Source organism: Drosophila sulfurigaster, chromosome X (assembly GCF_023558435.1).
Source record: "Drosophila sulfurigaster albostrigata strain 15112-1811.04 chromosome X, ASM2355843v2, whole genome shotgun sequence".
NCBI lineage: Eukaryota > Metazoa > Arthropoda > Insecta > Diptera > Drosophilidae > Drosophila > Drosophila sulfurigaster.
Genome location: NC_084885.1, coordinates 1792860 through 1813716, shown reverse-complemented (window position 1 = coordinate 1813716; position 20857 = coordinate 1792860). Strand labels below are relative to the sequence as shown.

Genomic DNA, 20857 nt, shown 5'->3' with positions numbered 1-20857 from the left:
GTATTTTTTTTTGTACATTCATTTAGTAGAGAAGAAGATAGAAAGCAAAACTAAAGAAAACAAAAGTGTTCAGTTAAAACTTATGCACGTTATTAAATAAAATAAAATCACTTGAAGAAAAACATGAAATTGTGCAATCGGATAAGGAAAACAAATGGCAAAAACGAAAGATGCAATTTCTCCAATTTATCTTGTGATTGTGTATTTCTGCAAAAAACCTGACATGGCTACAAAATAAACGATGGGCCTATATTTCAATACTTTCAATATCAAGTGCAGTTCGCCAAAAACTTCGTGAAACGGAAGTTTAACCCACGTAACTGAATGTCAAATACATAAATCAACGCAATGGGGGAAAAATGTAGGAGCCAAAACTTTTATCAGCGAATGGCATTCACAGCGAGTGGCGAATCGAACGCACTTTGAATTGAAATGAACCGAAAGTTTTCAAGCGCAGGCAACAGCAATGGCAACAGCAAATCGCACAACAACAAAAGCAGTTTACAAAAGTTGCAGTTTTAATTGCCATTTGGTCCCAAAGTAGAATGCAACAGTTACTGTTACCAGTTTCAATTGCAGAGCTGCACACAGAAAAAAAAGAGAAAAAAAATGGAACTCTGAAAATGAAAATGAAAAGTGTGGCCAGGCTTTACAGTGCGCATTAAATACGTCGAGCACTCGCTTAAATGAGCTGAACTGAAAGGAGGCGGCTGCCTGCCAAACTGGACAGGACGAAGGCGGTCCTGTGGGTTACAGCTGAAATGATTACGCGACTCTCGAGCGGCTTGTACTAAAAGCTCAACGACCACGCCTTCCTCTGACACACAGGCAGGCAGGCAGACAAACAGACAGCGCACATGAACTTGCCACATGGAGGCGTTTGCAACCGCAGAGCCGCATTGCTGCTGCTGCTGTTGCTGTTGCAGAGACTTTGGCCAATATTTCAAACACGCGTCGAACGCATTTCCGTGCGGAAAACGGTTACAGCGGAAATGCAACTTTGCCCGTTGTTCGAGCATAACTGTTGTTTATGTTTGCTCATATCCACACCAACACACACACACATGCACAGAGACAGACCCGCACACACACACACACACACACACACACACACACACACAGAGCAGAGTCTCGAAACGCAGCTGCAAGCCACCCGCATAAATTCCTTTATTCTATTTCTTTTTGTTACATTTCTCTTTTTCTTCATTCTATTTTTTTTGGGGCCAACGGCAGTTACAGTTACAGAACCCGGTTACAGGACCCAGTTACCTATTGCGTTGCCAGTTAGTTTTGCTCCGCTGTCATCCTTGCTCTTGCTTGGTTTTCTTTTTTTTTTGTAGCTATTCACATTTTCCTTTTAGCTTTCTCCATTTCTCTGGGACTGCAATTTTTGACAGCTATTTTCTTGCCGTTGACAAAAGCCTCCACGCAGTAAATTGAGATGGATGAAAGCCAACGAACGGATGGACAGACGGACGGACAGACAGACAGGCGGACAAATAGACAGAGGACAGACAGGCATTTGGATAGGCCTGGACCTGGTTGGCAGAGAGCTTGTCTCTGACTTTGACTGAGCCAATAAGCTCACCCAAGACAGAAAAAAACACTGAAATAAAATTACGCTTCACATTGCCAAGCGACTGAAAACATACCCTGCCAAAGCGCACCAAATAATAACATTGAGGAAATTGAAAAAAACATATATGAAATTGAAAACTAAGAGCAATACATTCAATGATGATAATGATAGATCGTTATAGCTAGTTAGAATCAGCATATGAATAAATAGAAATATTTTTTGAATACATATGCGCTAGCTTCTTTTTGTGTACACCTTTCAAGCTTATTTTGTGCTTAGAGGGTATTCGAGAAAGAGAGCACAAAAATAAAAACAGTAGGAAAGAAAGTCCAAATGAAAGCCATTGCCCTTGTCCCGTTGCCGTATTTGGCGCGTTGCTTAATTGGTTTGTCCTCGCGATGAAGGGAGAATACGGAACAGCAAATCCTGAATACGGCTAGCCTAGCTGAATCCTTTAGGTCAAGGCGACTTACAACGGCATGATAACTAAGCGTAAGCAAGGAAACACACAAAAAAAAGGCCTCCACACAAAAAACGAAGTGGTTCGAAAGCACACAGTTGGAATAACAGATGCATGTCAAAGCTGCTGCCACAATCAAATATGTTAAAGATAAACATCTTTGCGACTGGCTTAACTTGATTTTAAAGTTACTTCTAAAGTAGTTAAGAATAGGTTTTATTATGGCATAATTTGTATTCTTTTTGTATGGACAGAATTTGTTTAGTATTATCTAAATGCAAAAGAACATATTTGTAATTTAAAAGTTGTTCGAAATAGATTTCAATATAAGTTAAATATACCAATGAATTTTTATAATACTCGTATTTTAATATAACTGGAATTCCTTTTTTTAATTGTACAATTGAAAGATCAAATTCAATGACAGCCACAAACAAAAGACGCCTTAAAATTTGGTTGAGCTCAGATGAAAATTGTAAAAGCTATTTAAGAAATAATTTATTGATGCTTTGGTTGACAATCTGGTATATTTTGTATTCTATTTTAATGTAGTAGTATATCGAAATACCAAATTCAGTCTTCGGTATATTTTAATACTTGTTTTCACTTTATCTTTGAAATATAGCCTATGTTATATTTTAATATTTTTCGGCACATACATTTATTATACTTTAAGAATATTACCGCAATTTTGAGCTTTTAATGATTGGTAGTACATGAACATACCAAATATAGCCTTTGAGTATTTTTGGGTATATTCATTTAGTATATTCTAAGAATAATATCAAAATGTTTGAGTTTTAAGGATCAGTAATACATCAATATAACAAAATAAAGCCTTTAAAATATTTCAGTATTTTTATCGGTATATTAATTTAGTATATTTTAATTTGATGATCATTTGATGATCATTGGTAGCGGGTATCTCACAGTCAATCAAACTCGATTGTTGCTTTCGTAACATGTTAATTTATCTCATTTTTATTAAAACATCATTTATATTATTTGAAGTGTGGTAACATTTAAAGACCAAAAATGTAGTTTTAAATGCAGTAAACTCCGCATTTATGTAGCTGTAATCTTGAAACTAAACGTGAAACCAATTAAGGGCTATAATTTTGCAGTGCTTTGAATAATAATCGTGTGTTTCAGCAGTTAGGGGATAATAACAACGATTATGAAGGGGAATTGACTCCTTTAGTAACCTGATATTATTTCCAAATAGGCCGACGTGATAACATGTCTTTTATAGTACACACATATTGGTACATTCGCTGTGTGTGTGTGTGTGTGTGTGTGCCAGGCATTGTTGGCTGGTATTTTGGCCTGGCCTGTAGAAGTTTCAATTAAGCTTACTGCGTGTAATTAAGAGGCACTAAACTGGTTGCACGCCCCTTTTGGTTGAGTCGTCGTCGTTGTCGTTGCTGTTGTTGTTTTGGCCACTTTATGGTTGCGGGTCAAACGGTGTAGACATTTTCATTAATTTGCACAATTGAATGATTTTCATTAAATCGCAATTACCCCGAAAATTAATCGCCTTGCCAATTGGCAATCCAATCGAGAATGTTCAACTCAGCTCCTGTTGCTGTTGCTGTTGCTGTTGCTGCTGTCTAAGCGGCTTATTGCGAATGGCACACCCCTAGCCCCCTTCCCCTTGTGTCACTGTTCTAACAGGAACTTATTCATCATACGCCTGGCATGAGTTGCCATCCTCCTTCATGCCATCTATTTGTATCTGTCGCTCATGTTGTATCAGGTTGTTGTTGTTGTCGTTTGCTACCTAATCGATTGATTCGCTTGCAATGTTTGCGGCTGTCGTTTGATTGAAATGCATGCAAGCATTTGTGCGAAATTGTTTAGTTTTCATTAGGAAACGCATTCGGGGAAAATCAACTCGCAGTGGCTGCGCAATTACCACCAAAGAAAAGGAATGCAAATGGCAACAGTAACAGCAACAGCAAGAGCAAATGGAAATATTAAGAATTGAGGCTGTTGATTAGCCGTTAGCTAAAAATGCACAAGCAACTGGAACAAAAGCTTCAACACAGCACAAAAAAAACCCATTAAAATAAAGTAAATGTGTTGGAGATGGACAAGTTATCAATGGGCTTAACTTTCTTAACGAAAAGTTTGTTCACTTCAGTTTGTTTTCAGGGAAACTAAAACAGTTGCATGCATTAAGAATGTCATGTTTTATTATATGACAGGAACAAGCACTAAATAACCCATAAAATTGCAATTGGCCACGCCTTCGTGTCACGCAACAAGCACGCCCATCTCGCATCTCTAGTGGTGAGCTTTGAGGCCTTGGCAATTAAGAACGCCTTGAAGCGGCAGCTGCCACTGAGTTGCTCAAGTGTGTGCTGCATATTTTAAGTTGGCCCCCAACAATGGGGCAAGTTGTTGTTGTTGTTGTTGTTGTTGTTGTTGTTGTTGTTGTTGTTGTTGTTGTTGTTGTTGTTGTTGTTGTTGTTGTTGTTGTTGTTGTTGTTGTTGTTGTTGTTGTTGTTGTTGTTGTTGTTGTTGTTGTTGTTGTTGTTGTTGTTGTTGTTGTTGTTGTTGTTGCCACGGCTGGTGCCGTCCTGTCGGCAATGGCGGTCAAAAGGCCGTCAAGTGTCGTGCCAAGTAACAAGTGCAACAGCAACAAAAACAGCAACAACAACAACAACAATAACTCGGTTCAAGTGCACAAATGTGTTGCACATTTCGCATGCAACAGCAAGGTGAATGTTTGTACAACCCATGGGCGTGGTCAGGTGCAAATGTTGCCCCAGGCTGACAGCTCAAACAGCTCGGGCAGGCAGGCAGCCACGGACAGCTCAGACAAACTACGGACAGCTCTCTGGACACTGAAGGTCTTTTCATTTCAAGAGGTTTTTCGAGTTATTTACGCTTCACAGGCAAACTGAGAGAATGAAGCAAATGAGAAATAACGAGGATAACGCCAAATGATGCCAACTTCGGTGCAAAAGAGACCCACAAAATGATAGAATAGCATAGAAAAGAGAGAGAGAGAAAGTGCGGCAGATGAAACACAAAAGAGATTAACACAATAACGCACAAAGTTCGTGGAAAGAAAACATTTGGAATGCGGCTAATGGAATGCGCTTAGCTTTTAATTTACTACAAACTCTCTGCCATCAACGACCCTGTACCTGTATTTTTTATTCGAACTTTAACACTTAATTACACTTCCTTTTAAATGTAACAAAAACAAAAAGGGACTTAAAGATAAAACAAATAAATGAAATTTAATATAAAAAAACATTCACAGATATTTTATTTTTTATTTAAATGCAAGTTTGGTTTACATATATTTTACAAAAATAAGTAATAATCCATTTTAAAATTATATACAATAAAATACAAAATATACAAAAATCGAAGTAAAAAATTCTAAAAACATACCAAAAAAACGGACTCAAAGATAAAACAAATAAATAAAATTTAATATAAAAAAACATTCACAGATATTTTATTTTTTATTTAAATGCAAGTTTGGTTTACATATATTTTATAAAAATAAGTAATAATCCATTTTAAGAATATTATATACAATAAAATACAAAAGATAGAAAAATCAAAGTAAAAAATTCTAAAAATATACCAAAAAAAACACGGTAGCACAAAAAGTGCAAGAAGAGAACTTATGGTGAAATTCAAATCACGTTTTTTAATCTTTATGCGGCGATTCGTCTTGGCTTCTTCCTGGAAATATGTGGAAAAATTTTATGCGGCGAATTGGTCGCAGCGTCATATATTGTGAAATTAATAAGTTATATTGTGCAATTTCTATCACACAATAATCAAACACTTTCAGCAATTATATTTCGATGCTGACTGCAAACGTAGTTCATATGCATGTGAATGCATACATATATACACACAAATATTCACATATATGCTTTCACTTTTTATTCACTTTTATTTTCTTTTATTTTAAACAATCAAAGCATTCCTATTATTAATCCGTTGCAATTGTGTCTGGGCCCATAACCTATAGAAATCTGTTAATTTAAAAGACTTAAAAATAAAACAAATAAATGAAATTTAATATAAAAAAACATTCACAGATATTTTATTTTTTATTTAAATGCAAGTTTGGTTTACATATATTTTATAAAAATAAGTAATAATCCATTTTAAGAATATTATATACAATAAAATACAAAAGATACAAAAATCAAAGTAAAAAATTCTAAAAATATACCAAAAAACGGACTCAAAGATAAGACAAATTAAATTTAATTTAAAACATTCACAGATATATTTTTTAATTAAATGCAAGTTTGGTTTACATATATTTTATAAAAATAAACATACTAGATTGTCAACCAACGCAAATACGACCCAGCCGATGTTTCTGTCATATAAAATGATTTGTTAAAGTCTATAGCTTTCAATTGTTTTATCTCATTATAAGCCAGAGCGAGTAAGGCTATTTTTTCTTACGCTCATTTAACGGCATTTAAGTTTAGTTGCTAGTTTATTAAATTAAATTTTATTATTAGCTGTGATTTCAAAAAGGAATTGGTTTTATACAGCTTGAGCTATTGGCGATGTAATAGCTTTCTTACTTATTTTTCAAAGGAACTTATTATTTTTGCACGCAGATCAGGTTTGTTTAAAATTGCTGTGCCCAGTTCCGCCCCCGCAAAGCGAAAAAATCGAATAGCAAGCTATACTAATACTGTTTTTATGTTTCCTGAGAATGTGGTTGCCATCAAATAAAAGTGGAAAAGTTATTTGTGAGACACTTTTGTATGGCAAACAAGTAAATAAGCTTTAGTAGAGTGTGCGCGATTGTAAGTTACCCGCTATCCATTTTGAATAAATGTTTTGCATCTATGTGGGAATGGGTCTGGCAACGCCAATCTATCCACCTATCGATTAAGGGAAGACACCTATCGATTAAGGGTACTCCTTCCCAATTGTGTTTCGTGTCATGCCATGCCCGTGACTGACAGACAGTCCAGTAGATGGCTGGATGACTCGTCATGCCAGATGATAAATCCGCGCGAAAATCAGTTTGCTGCCAAACGCTACATTGATTAAATATATTTATATAGCAACTATTTTTCGCATACATAATGTTGAATTTAAACTGTGTCATATGTGCCGAATTATTCACACAATCGGACGAAGTGTACGTCACAACGTTTGGCCACATGTTCCATCACACATGCCTAATGCAATGGCTAGAATGGTAATTAAGCGTCCCACTAAGAAATTAAGTGGAGTTGCTTTTGCAGGTCTAAAACCTACCCACAGTGTCGCAATATTGTTGGAGTCTGTCAATATATTAAACAATATGAAGGAGGAACACTTATCCAGCAGCAATAACTTGAATAGCAAAAGGAAACGGGAACAGCAGAAAAGTGCTACATGAGACGCATTACGGACGCCTGCGTTGAGAAGTTGAAGACTCATTCAGAAACATGCAGCTTGCGCGAACTTCTTGCTATATATCAGTGCTCGCACATACTTTCGATTAACTCATTGCTTTCTAAGGTCTCTTCATATATTCGAGAGGAAGAAGCATGGAATATAATCAAACAAGCGAACATTTTTCATTTTCAAGTGCCCACATTTAAGAGCTTAATTCGTCTTATATTAATTAGTGAATGGTTACGTTTTAAACTTATTGAAAAATACCTTCATGTAAATGACTTGGATGCAATCAATACTAATGATGACAAAGATACTTCAGATGTCAAACCCGAAATCCAATCCTATCCGTACTACAATAAACTGCTGTAATCAAGGAAACTTTCTAAACTCAATTTAGAGGAGCAGCTTTTAAAATGGACATGATTGAAACCAATCCACAATACCACTTGTCCTTTGACAATCAAAGCATTCGCAGCGGATTCATATGCAAAGTGTACCTCATTCAGCATTAAAATTATCGTTAAATCTTCACACTATTAAAGAACCAAAATATTAAACAACATAAAGGAGGAACACTTATCCAGCAGCAATAACTTGAATAGCAAAAGGAAACGGGAACAGCAGAAAAGTGCTACATGAGACGCATTACGGACGCCTGCGTTGAGAAGTTGAAGACTCATTCAGAAACATGCAGCTTGCGCGAACTTCTTGCTATATATCAGTGCTCGCACATACTTTCGATTAACTCATTGCTTTCTAAGGTCTCTTCATATATTCGAGAGGAAGAAGCATGGAATATAATCAAACAAGCGAACATTTTTCATTTTCAAGTGCCCACATTTAAGAGCTTAATTCGTCTTATATTAATTAGTGAATGGTTACGTTTTAAACTTATTGAAAAATACCTTCATGTAAATGACTTGGATGCAATCAATACTAATGATGACAAAGATACTTCAGATGTCAAACCCGAAATCCAATCCTATCCGTACTACAATAAACTGCTGTAATCAAGGAAACTTTCTAAACTCAATTTAGAGGAGCAGCTTTTAAAATGGACATGATTGAAACCAATCCACAATACCACTTGTCCTTTGACAATCAAAGCATTCGCAGCGGATTCATATGCAAAGTGTACCTCATTCAGCATTAAAATTATCGTTAAATCTTCACACTATTAAAGAACCAAAATATTAAACAACATAAAGGAGGAACACTTATCCAGCAGCAATAACTTGAATAGCAAAAGGAAACGGGAACAGCAGAAAAGTGCTACATGAGACGCATTACGGACGCCTGCGTTGAGAAGTTGAAGACTCATTCAGAAACATGCAGCTTGCGCGAACTTCTTGCTATATATCAGTGCTCGCACATACTTTCGATTAACTCATTGCTTTCTAAGGTCTCTTCATATATTCGAGAGGAAGAAGCATGGAATATAATCAAACAAGCGAACATTTTTCATTTTCAAGTGCCCACATTTAAGAGCTTAATTCGTCTTATATTAATTAGTGAATGGTTACGTTTTAAACTTATTGAAAAATACCTTCATGTAAATGACTTGGATGCAATCAATACTAATGATGACAAAGATACTTCAGATGTCAAACCCGAAATCCAATCCTATCCGTACTACAATAAACTGCTGTAATCAAGGAAACTTTCTAAACTCAATTTAGAGGAGCAGCTTTTAAAATGGACATGATTGAAACCAATCCACAATACCACTTGTCCTTTGACAATCAAAGCATTCGCAGCGGATTCATATGCAAAGTGTACCTCATTCAGCATTAAAATTATCGTTAAATCTTCACACTATTAAAGAACCAAAATATTAAACAACATAAAGGAGGAACACTTATCCAGCAGCAATAACTTGAATAGCAAAAGGAAACAGGAACAGCAGAAAAGTGCTACATGAGACGCATTACGGACGCCTGCATTGAGAAGTTGAAGACTCATTCAGAAACATGCAGCTTGCGCGAACTTCTTGCTATATATCAGTGCTCGCACATACTTTCGATTAACTCATTGCTTTCTAAGGTCTCTTCATATATTCGAGAGGAAGAAGCATGGAATATAATCAAACAAGCGAACATTTTTCATTTTCAAGTGCCCACATTTAAGAGCTTAATTCGTCTTATATTAATTAGTGAATGGTTACGTTTTAAACTTATTGAAAAATACCTTCATGTAAATGACTTGGATGCAATCAATACTAATGATGACAAAGATACTTCAGATGTCAAACCCGAAATCAATCCTATCCGTACTACAATAAACTGCTGTAATCAAGGAAACTTTCTAAACTCAATTTAGCAGCTTTTAAAATGGACATGATTGAAACCAATCCACAATACCACTTGTCCTTTGACAATCAAAGCATTCGCAGCGGATTCATATGCAAAGTGTACCTCATTCAGCATTAAAATTATCGTTAAATCTTCACACTATTAAAGAACCAAAATATTAAACAACATAAAGGAGGAACACTTATCCAGCAGCAATAACTTGAATAGCAAAAGGAAACGGAACAGCAGAAAAGTGCTACATGAGACGCATTACGGACGCCTGCATTGAGAAGTTGAAGACTCATTCAGAAACATGCAGCTTGCGCGAACTTCTTGCTATATATCAGTGCTCGCACATACTTTCGATTAACTCATTGCTTTCTAAGGTCTCTTCATATATTCGAGAGGAAGAAGCATGGAATATAATCAAACAAGCGAACATTTTTCATTTTCAAGTGCCCACATTTAAGAGCTTAATTCGTCTTATATTAATTAGTGAATGGTTACGTTTTAAACTTATTGAAAAATACCTTCATGTAAATGACTTGGATGCAATCAATACTAATGATGACAAAGATACTTCAGATGTCAAACCCGAAATCCAATCCTATCTGTACTACAATAAACTGCTGTAATCAAGGAAACTTTCTAAACTCAATTTAGAGGAGCAGCTTTTAAAATGGACATGATTGAAACCAATCCACAATACCACTTGTCCTTTGACAATCAAAGCATTCGCAGCGGATTCATATGCAAAGTGTACCTCATTCAGCATTAAAATTATCGTTAAATCTTCACACTATTAAAGAACCAAAATATTAAACAACATAAAGGAGGAACACTTATCCAGCAGCAATAACTTGAATAGCAAAAGGAAACGGGAACAGCAGAAAAGTGCTACATGAGACGCATTACGAACGCCTGCATTGAGAAGTTGAAGACTCATTCAGAAACATGCAGCTTGCGCGAACTTCTTGCTATATATCAGTGCTCGCACATACTTTCGATTAACTCATTGCTTTCTAAGGTCTCTTCATATATTCGAGAGGAAGAAGCATGGAATATAATCAAACAAGCGAACATTTTTCATTTTCAAGTGCCCACATTTAAGAGCTTAATTCGTCTTATATTAATTAGTGAATGGTTACGTTTTAAACTTATTGAAAAATACCTTCATGTAAATGACTTGGATGCAATCAATACTAATGATGACAAAGATACTTCAGATGTCAAACCCGAAATCCAATCCTATCCGTACTACACAATAAACTGCTGTAATCAAGGAAACTAAACTCAATTTAGAGGAGCAGCTTTTAAAATGGACATGATTGAAACCAATCCACAATACCACTTGTCCTTTGACAATCAAAGCATTCGCAGCGGATTCATATGCAAAGTGTACCTCATTCAGCATTAAAATTATCGTTAAATCTTCACACTATTAAAGAACCAAAATATTAAACAACATAAAGGAGGAACACTTATCCAGCAGCAATAACTTGAATAGCAAAAGGAAACGGGAACAGCAGAAAAGTGCTACCAAAGCGATAAGAATGCGCATTCGACCTGTTGTCTATCAGTCAGTTAATTCGCCGCTGAGCAAAAATCAGCTGAATGATTCGACTTCTGATGAGAGTGATAGCCTATCAGTGTTGCCAGAGTCGCTTTTTTCCCGTCAAAACTGGCTTTTTTTCAAATACCATTTACTTGAAAAAATTGCAAACAGCGGCCAGCGGGAATTCTGGCTTTTTTTTTTTTACTTAAATGCTTTTTTTAGATTTTTTTCTATTTTCCCAAAATTATGGGACAATATTTGCTGTAGCTGTTCTGTCGATGCTTGCCAACATTTTTAGTGTCAAATCGATTGTACAGTGTTGTTAAGAACGCGCCAATACTTATCATAGCGTCACTTAAGGCAAAAGTGAATTGATCTTAAGATCAGTGTGTTTTGATTGTATTAAAAAAGTCATAAGACTTTAAACAAAAATATCGGACGACACGGAAGACAGTTACTGCAAATGTACTATCACCGCATAACTCTCTGATTTGCGCAACCATATGTTTTGACCAAAAAGCAAAAGTTAAATACTTTGAAGACGACAGTGCTATTCGTTATTCTACTCGTTGTTTTCTACTTGTTGGGGTGATTTGCACCTTGTTGAACTGCTGCTCAGCAATAACGCCGATGTAAATGCACCTGGTGCCCCTATCGCACCGCTAATATACGCCTGTTTGGGCGGTCAGCTCGAGATGGTGCAATTATTGCTGAGCAATGGCGCCAACGTTGATGCGCAGGCGTTTGCGTTGGCAGCCAACCAAAAAGCTGTGAGTGCGTGTTGCACGTTGTGCGCAGTTAGAGAAAATGCTCAAGGAGAGGAGCAGCTTTTAAAATGGACATGATTGAAACCAATCCACAATACCACTTGTCCTTTGACAATCAAAGCATTCGCAGCGGATTCATATGCAAAGTGTACCTCATAGTGATGTCTCAGTTGTTGGTGACTTTTGGAGCTGTTGCAATCTTCGCTTTCTCCCCCAAAGTGAAGTACTTTGCCCACCGCAATATTTGGCTCTACCCGCTGTCTACGATCATCATGCTGGTGACTTATCTGGCCATGACCTGCTTCGAGAATGTGCGACGACAGACGCCAAAGAACTTCATATGCTTGGGCATCTTCACTTTTGCTCAATCCTTTATGCTGTGTCTCTAGTCGATAGATCATCCACAACAGGCTTTGCGTTGGCAGCCAACCAAAAAGCTGTGAGTGCGTGTTGCACGTTGTGCGCAGTTAGAGAAAATGCTCAAGGAGAGGAGCAGCTTTTAAATTGAAGAACCAAAATATTAAACAACATAAAGGAGAAACACTTATCCAGCAGCAATAACTTGAATAGCAAAAGGAAACGGGAACAGCAGAAAAGTGCTACCAAAGCGATAAGAATGCGCATTCGACCTGTTGTCTATCAGTCAGTTAATTCGCCGCTGAGCAAAAATCAGCTGAATGATTCGACTTCTGATGAGAGTGATAGCCTAATAGGCAGTGTTGCCAGAGTCGCTTTTTTCCCGTCAAATCTGGCTTTTTTCAAATACCATTTACTTGGGCTGCCTTCGGGTAAATGGCGAGCCAGTCGTAACATGGCACGACTGTGCGCGAGTGCTCCTCCGTAACTTCTTCCCTGTTGCGGAGTCGAATGCACCGATTGCCATCCCAGATGTGCTTCCGCCCACACTCGACGAGTACGAAGTGAGTGCTTGTGTCGCCAGGCTACGGAGCAGACGCTCGCCTGGCATGGACGGCATCACTGGAGTGATCTGTAAGGAGGTTTGGCGTGCTATTCCTCAGCATCTTAAAGCGTTGTATTCCCGCTGTTTAGCCGAAGGACATTTCCCTTCTGAGTGGAAACGCCCGCGCGTTGTGCCACTTCTCAAGGGGTCCGATAAGGACAGGAGCGATCCTGGCTCTTATCGTGGTATATGTCTGCTAGCAGTCTTTGGTAAGGTGCTCGAGGGTATCATGGTCAGCCGAATGAAGGACATGCTCCCAGAGGGCTGCAGATGGCAATTTGGATTTCAACCTGACGCTGTGTGGAGGATGCCTGGAGACACGTGAAGAGTACTGTCGACGCCAGCCCGGCAAGATATGTACTCGGAATCTTCGTGGATTTCAAAGGAGCATTTGACCACGTGGAGTGGGATGCTGTGTTACGCCGGCTGATCGACTCTGGCTGCCGAGAAGCCAGCTTGTGGCGAAGCTGTGATGGAACCCTGTGGGCAACCTCTGGTTACCGGCACAGATGCTTCCTCGTATCTGCTGACGATGCACGCACTCCTGCCAGAGAAGAAGCTTCGCCACAAGCTGGCTTCTCGGCAGCCAGAGTCGATCAGCCGGCGTAACACAGCATCCCACTCCACGTGGTCAAATGCTCCTTTGAAATCCACGAAGATTCCGAGTACATATCTTGCCGGGCTGGCGTCGACAGTACTCTTCACGTGTCTCCAGGCATCCTCCACACAGCGTCCAGGTTGAAATCCAAATTGCCATCTGCAGCCCTCTGGGAGCATGTCCTTCATTCGGCTGACCATGATACCCTCGAGCACCTTACCAAAGACTGCTAGCAGACATATACCACGATAAGAGCCAGGATCGCTCCTGTCCTTATCGGACCCCTTGAGAAGTGGCACAACGCGCGGGCGTTTCCACTCAGAAGGGAAATGTCCTTCGGCTAAACAGCGGGAATACAACGCTTTAAGATGCTGAGGAATAGCACGCCAAACCTCCTTACAGATCACCCAGTGATGCCGTCCATGCCAGGCGAGCGTCTGCTCCGTAGCCTGGCGACACAAGCACTCACTTCGTACTCGTCGAGTGTGGGCGGAAGCACATCTGGGATGGCAATCGGTGCATCTGACTCCGCAACAGGGAAGAAGTTACGGAGGAGCACTCGCGCACAGTCGTGCCATGTTACGACTGGCTCGCCATTTACCCGAAGGCAGCCCAAGTAAATGGTATTTGAAAAGCCAGATTTGACGGGAAAAAGCGACTCTGGCAACACTGCCTATTAGGCTATCACTCATCAGAAGTCGAATCATTCAGCTGATTTTGCTCAGCGGCGAATTAACTGACTGATAGACAACAGGTCGAATGCGCATTCTTATCGCTTTGGTAGCACTTTTCTGCTGTTCCCGCTTCCTTTTGCTATTCGCTATTGCTGCTGGATAAGTGTTTCTCCTTTATGTTGTTTAATATTTTGGTTCTTCAATTTAAAAGCTGCTCCTCTCCTTGAGCATTTTCTCTAACTGCGCACAACGTGCAACACGCACTCACAGCTTTTTGGTTGGCTGCCAACGCAAAGCCTGTTGTGGATGATCTATCGACTAGAGACACAGCATAAAGGATTGAGCAAAAGTGAAGATGCCCAAGCATATGAAGTTCTTTGGCGTCTGTCGTCGCACATTCTCGAAGCAGGTCATGGCCAGATAAGTCACCAGCATGATGATCGTAGACAGCGGGTAGAGCCAAATATTGCGGTGGGCAAAGTACTTCACTTTGGGGGAGAAAGCGAAGATTGCAACAGCTCCAAAAGTCACCAACAACTGAGACATCACTATGAGGTACACTTTGCATATGAATCCGCTGCGAATGCTTTGATTGTCAAAGGACAAGTGGTATTGTGGATTGGTTTCAATCATGTCCATTTTAAAAGCTGCTCCTCTCCTTGAGCATTTTCTCTAACTGCGCACAACGTGCAACACGCACTCACAGCTTTTTGGTTGGCTGCCAACGCAAACGCCTGCGCATCAACGTTGGCGCCATTGCTCAGCAATAATTGCACCATCTCGAGCTGACCGCCCAAACAGGCGTATATTAGCGGTGCGATAGGGGCACCAGGTGCATTTACATCGGCGTTATTGCTGAGCAGCAGTTCAACAAGGTGCAAATCACCCCAACAAGTAGAAAACAACGAGTAGAATAACGAATAGCACTGTCGTCTTCAAAGTATTTAACTTTTGCTTTTTGGTCAAAACATGGTTGCGCAAATCAGAGAGTTATGCGGTGATAGTACATTTGCAGTAACTGTCTTCCGTGTCGTCCGATATTTTTGTTTAAAGTCTTATGACTTTTTTAATACAATCAAAACACACTGATCTTAAGATCAATTCACTTTCGCCTTAAGTGACGCTATGATAAGTATTGGCGCGTTCTTAACAACACTGTACAATCGCTTTGACACTAAAAATGTTGGCAAGCATCGACAGAACAGCTACAGCAAATATTGTCCCATAATTTTGGGCAAATAGAAAAAAATCTAAAAAAAAGCATTTAAGTAAAAAGCCAGAATTCTCGCTGGCTGCTGTTTGCAATTTTTTCAAGTAAATGGTATTTGAAAAAAAGCCAGTTTTGACGGGAAAAAAGCGACTCTGGCAACACTGATAGGCTATCACTCTCATCAGAAGTCGAATCATTCAGCTGATTTTTGCTCAGCGGCGAATTAACTGACTGATAGACAACAGGTCGAATGCGCATTCTTATCGCTTTGGTAGCACTTTTCTGCTGTTCCCGTTTCCTTTTGCTATTCAAAAGTTATTGCTGCTGGATAAGTGTTCTCCTCCTTTATGTTGTTTAATATTTTGGTTCTTTAATAGTGTGAAGATTTAACGATAATTTTAATGCTGAATGAGGTAGACTTTGCATATGAATCCGCTGCGAATGCTTTGATTGTCAAAGGACAAGTGGTATTGTGGATTGGTTTCAATCATGTCCATTTTAAAAGCTGCTCCTCTAAATTGAGTTTAGAAAGTTTCCTTGATTACAGCAGTTTATTGTAGTACGGATAGGATTGATTTCGGGTTTGACATCTGAAGTATCTTTGTCATCATTAGTATTGATTGCATCCAAGTCATTTACATGAAGGTATTTTTCAATAAGTTTAAAACGTAACCATTCACTAATTAATATAAGACGAATTAAGCTCTTAAATGTGGGCACTTGAAAATGAAAAATGTTCGCTTGTTTGATTATATTCCATGCTTCTTCCTCTCGAATATATGAAGAGACCTTAGAAAGCAATGAGTTAATCGAAAGTATGTGCGAGCACTGATATATAGCAAGAAGTTCGCGCAAGCTGCATGTTTCTGAATGAGTCTTCAACTTCTCAACGCAGGCGTCCGTAATGCGTCTCATGTAGCACTTTTCTGCTGTTCCTGTTTCCTTTTGCTATTCAAGCTATTGCTGCTGGATAAGTGTTCCTCCTTTATGTTGTTTAATATTTTGGTTCTTTAATAGTGTGAAGATTTAACGATAATTTTAATGCTGAATGAGGTACACTTTGCATATGAATCCGCTGCGAATGCTTTGATTGTCAAAGGACAAGTGGTATTGTGGATTGGTTTCAATCATGTCCATTTTAAAAGCTGCTCCTCTAAATTGAGTTTAGAAAGTTTCCTTGATTACAGCAGTTTATTGTAGTACGGATAGGATTGATTTCGGGTTTGACATCTGAAGTATCTTTGTCATCATTAGTATTGATTGCATCCAAGTCATTTACATGAAGGTATTTTTCAATAAGTTTAAAACGTAACCATTCACTAATTAATATAAGACGAATTAAGCTCTTAAATGTGGGCACTTGAAAATGAAAAATGTTCGCTTGTTTGATTATATTCCATGCTTCTTCCTCTCGAATATATGAAGAGACCTTAGAAAGCAAATGAGTTAACCGAAAGTATGTGCGAGCACTGATATATAGCAAGAAGTTCGCGCAAGCTGCATGTTTCTGAATGAGTCTTCAACTTCTCAACGCAGGCGTCCGTAATGCGTCTCATGTAGCACTTTTCTGCTGTTCCTGTTTCCTTTTGCTATTCAAGTTATTGCTGCTGGATAAGTGTTCCTCCTTTATGTTGTTTAATATTTTGGTTCTTTTATAGTGTGAAGATTTAACGATAATTTTAATGCTGAATGAGGTACACTTTGCATATGAATCCGCTGCGAATGCTTTGATTGTCAAAGGACAAGTGGTATTGTGGATTGGTTTCAATCATGTCCATTTTAAAAGCTGCTCCTCTAAATTGAGTTTAGAAAGTTTCCTTGATTACAGCAGTTTATTGTAGTACGGATAGGATTGATTTCGGGTTTGACATCTGAAGTATCTTTGTCATCATTAGTATTGATTGCATCCAAGTCATTTACATGAAGGTATTTTTCAATAAGTTTAAAACGTAACCATTCACTAATTAATATAAGACGAATTAAGCTCTTAAATGTGGGCACTTGAAAATGAAAAATGTTCGCTTGTTTGATTATATTCCATGCTTCTTCCTCTCGAATATATGAAGAGACCTTAGAAAGCAATGAGTTAACCGAAAGTATGTGCGAGCACTGATATATAGCAAGAAGTTCGCGCAAGCTGCATGTTTCTGAATGAGTCTTCAACTTCTCAACGCAGGCGTCCGTAATGCGTCTCATGTAGCACTTTTCTGCTGTTCCTGTTTCCTTTTGCTATTCAAGCTATTGCTGCTGGATAAGTGTTCCTCCTTTATGTTGTTTAATATTTTGGTTCTTTAATAGTGTGAAGATTTAACGATAATTTTAATGCTGAATGAGGTACACTTTGCATATGAATCCGCTGCGAATGCTTTGATTGTCAAAGGACAAGTGGTATTGTGGATTGGTTTCAATCATGTCCATTTTAAAAGCTGCTCCTCTAAATTGAGTTTAGAAAGTTTCCTTGATTACAGCAGTTTATTGTAGTACGGATAGGATTGATTTCGGGTTTGACATCTGAAGTATCTTTGTCATCATTAGTATTGATTGCATCCAAGTCATTTACATGAAGGTATTTTTCAATAAGTTTAAAACGTAACCATTCACTAATTAATATAAGACGAATTAAGCTCTTAAATGTGGGCACTTGAAAATGAAAAATGTTCGCTTGTTTGATTATATTCCATGCTTCTTCCTCTCGAATATATGAAGAGACCTTAGAAAGCAATGAGTTAATCGAAAGTATGTGCGAGCACTGATATATAGCAAGAAGTTCGCGCAAGCTGCATGTTTCTGAATGAGTCTTCAACTTCTCAACGCAGGCGTCCGTAATGCGTCTCATGTAGCACTTTTCTGCTGTTCCCGTTTCCTTTTGCTATTCAAGTTATTGCTGCTGGATAAGTGTTCCTCCTTCATATTGTTTAATATATTGACAGACTCCAACAATATTGCGACACTGTGGGTAGGTTTTAGACCTGCAAAAGCAACTCCACTTAATTTCTTAGTGGGACGCTTAATTACCATTCTAGCCATTGCATTAGGCATGTGTGATGGAACATGTGGCCAAACGTTGTGACGTACAGTTCGTCCGATTGTGTGAATAATTCGGCACATATGACAGTTTAAATTCAACATTATGTATGCGAAAAATAGTTGCTATATAAATATATTTAATCAATGTAGCGTTTGGCAGCAAACTGATTTTCGCGCGGAAATACCATTTACTTGAAAAAATTGCAAACAGCGGCCAGCGGGAATTCTGGCTTTTTTTTTTACTTAAATGCTTTTTTTAGATTTTTTTCTATTTTCCCAAAATTATGGGACAATATTTGCTGTAGCTGTTCTGTCGATGCTTGCCAACATTTTTAGTGTCAAATCGATTGTACAGTGTTGTTAAGAACGCGCCAATACTTATCATAGCGTCACTTAAGGCGAAAGTGAATTGATCTTAAGATCAGTGTGTTTTGATTGTATTAAAAAAGTCATAAGACTTTAAACAAAAATATCGGACGACACGGAAGACAGTTACTGCAAATGTACTATCACCGCATAACTCTCTGATTTGCGCAACCATGTTTTGACCAAAAAGCAAAAGTTAAATACTTTGAAGACGACAGTGCTATTCGTTATTCTACTCGTTGTTTTCTACTTGTTGGGGTGATTTGCACCTTGTTGAACTGCTGCTCAGCAATAACGCCGATGTAAATGCACCTGGTGCCCCTATCGCACCGCTAATATACGCCTGTTTGGGCGGTAAGCTCGAGATGGTGCAATTATTGCTGAGCAATGGCGCCAACGTTGATGCGCAGGATGAGAAAGGTTATACTTTGCGTTGGCAGCCAACCAAAAAGCTGTGAGTGCGTGTTGCACGTTGTGCGCAGTTAGAGAAAATGCTCAAGGAGAGGAGCAGCTTTTAAATTGAAGAACCAAAATATTAAACAACATAAAGGAGGAACACTTATCCAGCAGCAATAACTTGAATAGCAAAAGGAAACGGGAACAGCAGAAAAGTGCTACCAAAGCGATAAGAATGCGCATTCGACCTGTTGTCTATCAGTCAGTTAATTCGCCGCTGAGCAAAAATCAGCTGAATGATTCGACTTCTGATGAGAGTGATAGCCTAATAGGCAGTGTTGCCAGAGTCGCTTTTTTCCCGTCAAAACTGGCTTTTTTCAAATACCATTTACTTGAAAAAATTGCAAACAGCGGCCAGCGGGAATTCTGGCTTTTTTTTTTACTTAAATGCTTTTTTTTAGATTTTGTTCTATTTGCCCAAAATTATGGGACAATATTTGCTGTAGCTGTTCTGTCGATGCTTGCCAAGATTTTTAGTGTCAAATCGATTGTACAGCGGATCTCCGTGGGTCAGTACAAGAAGCTTATTCTGTCGGCAAAGGAGGACAACTGGCGTCGCTTCGTTGGAGATAATCGGGATGATCCCTGGGGGCATGTCTACAGGATTTGCCGACGTCACAAACGGAATTCCGAGTTGGGCTGCCTTCGGGTAAATGGCGAGCCAGTCGTAACATGGCACGACTGTGCCATGAGTGCTCCTCCGTAACTTCTTCCCTGTTGCGGAGTCGAATGCACCGATTGCCATCCCAGATGTGCTTCCGCCCACACTCGACGAGTACGAAGTGAGTGCTTGTGTCGCCAGGCTACGGAGCAGACGCTCGCCTGGCATGGACGGCATCACTGGAGTGATCTGTAAGGAGGTTTGGCGTGCTATTCCTCAGCATCTTAAAGCGTTGTATTCCCGCTGTTTAGCCGAAGGACATTTCCCTTCTGAGTGGAAACGCCCGCGCGTTGTGCCACTTCTCAAGGGGTCCGATAAGGACAGGAGCGATCCTGGCTCTTATCGTGGTATATGTCTGCTAGCAGTCTTTGGTAAGGTGCTCGAGAGTATCATGGTCAGCCGAATGAAGGACATGCTCCCAGAGGGCTGCAGATGGCAATTTGGATTTCAACCTGGACGCTGTGTGGAGGATGCCTGGAGACACGTGAAGAGTACTGTCGACGCCAGCCCGGCAAGATATGTACTCGGAATCTTCGTGGATTTCAAAGGAGCATTTGACCACGTGGAGTGGGATGCTGTGTTACGCCGGCTGATCGACTCTGGCTGCCGAGAAGCCAGCTTGTGGCGAAGCTTCTTCTCTGGCAGGAGTGCGTGCATCGTCAGCAGATACGAGGAAGCATCTGTGCCGGTAACCAGAGGTTGCCCACAGGGTTCCATAACTGGTCCATTCCAAATGAATGGGAGGCACCTATTGCCCTGCCAAAGGCGCATCCTTCTTGGATTCCTACCGGTGTGCCGTACAGTGTCCACTGTGGCACTGCAAGTTCTTGCTGGTGTTCCCCCCGTTTGATCTGGCTGCCA

The 20857-nt window shown here is 39.3% G+C and overlaps 2 protein-coding genes across 3 annotated transcripts in view; one reads left to right on the top strand and one right to left on the bottom strand.

Annotated features, from left to right (window-relative positions):
- LOC133847615 (uncharacterized) overlaps positions 1-20857 on the top strand; it is a 151415-nt gene that overhangs the window by 84624 nt on the left and 45934 nt on the right. The gene's annotated exons all lie outside the window — the stretch shown is intronic.
- The window catches only part of LOC133847617 (tyrosine-protein kinase BAZ1B-like), a 32813-nt gene continuing 18244 nt past the window's right edge, over positions 6289-20857 (bottom strand). Inside the window, exon 4 of one of the 2 annotated variants that reach the window (XR_009895179.1) lies at positions 6289-6922. The gene's annotated coding sequence lies outside the window, so the exon portion shown is untranslated. The remainder of the gene's footprint in view (positions 6923-20857) is intronic. The other variant, XR_009895177.1, reaches the window with a different exon arrangement.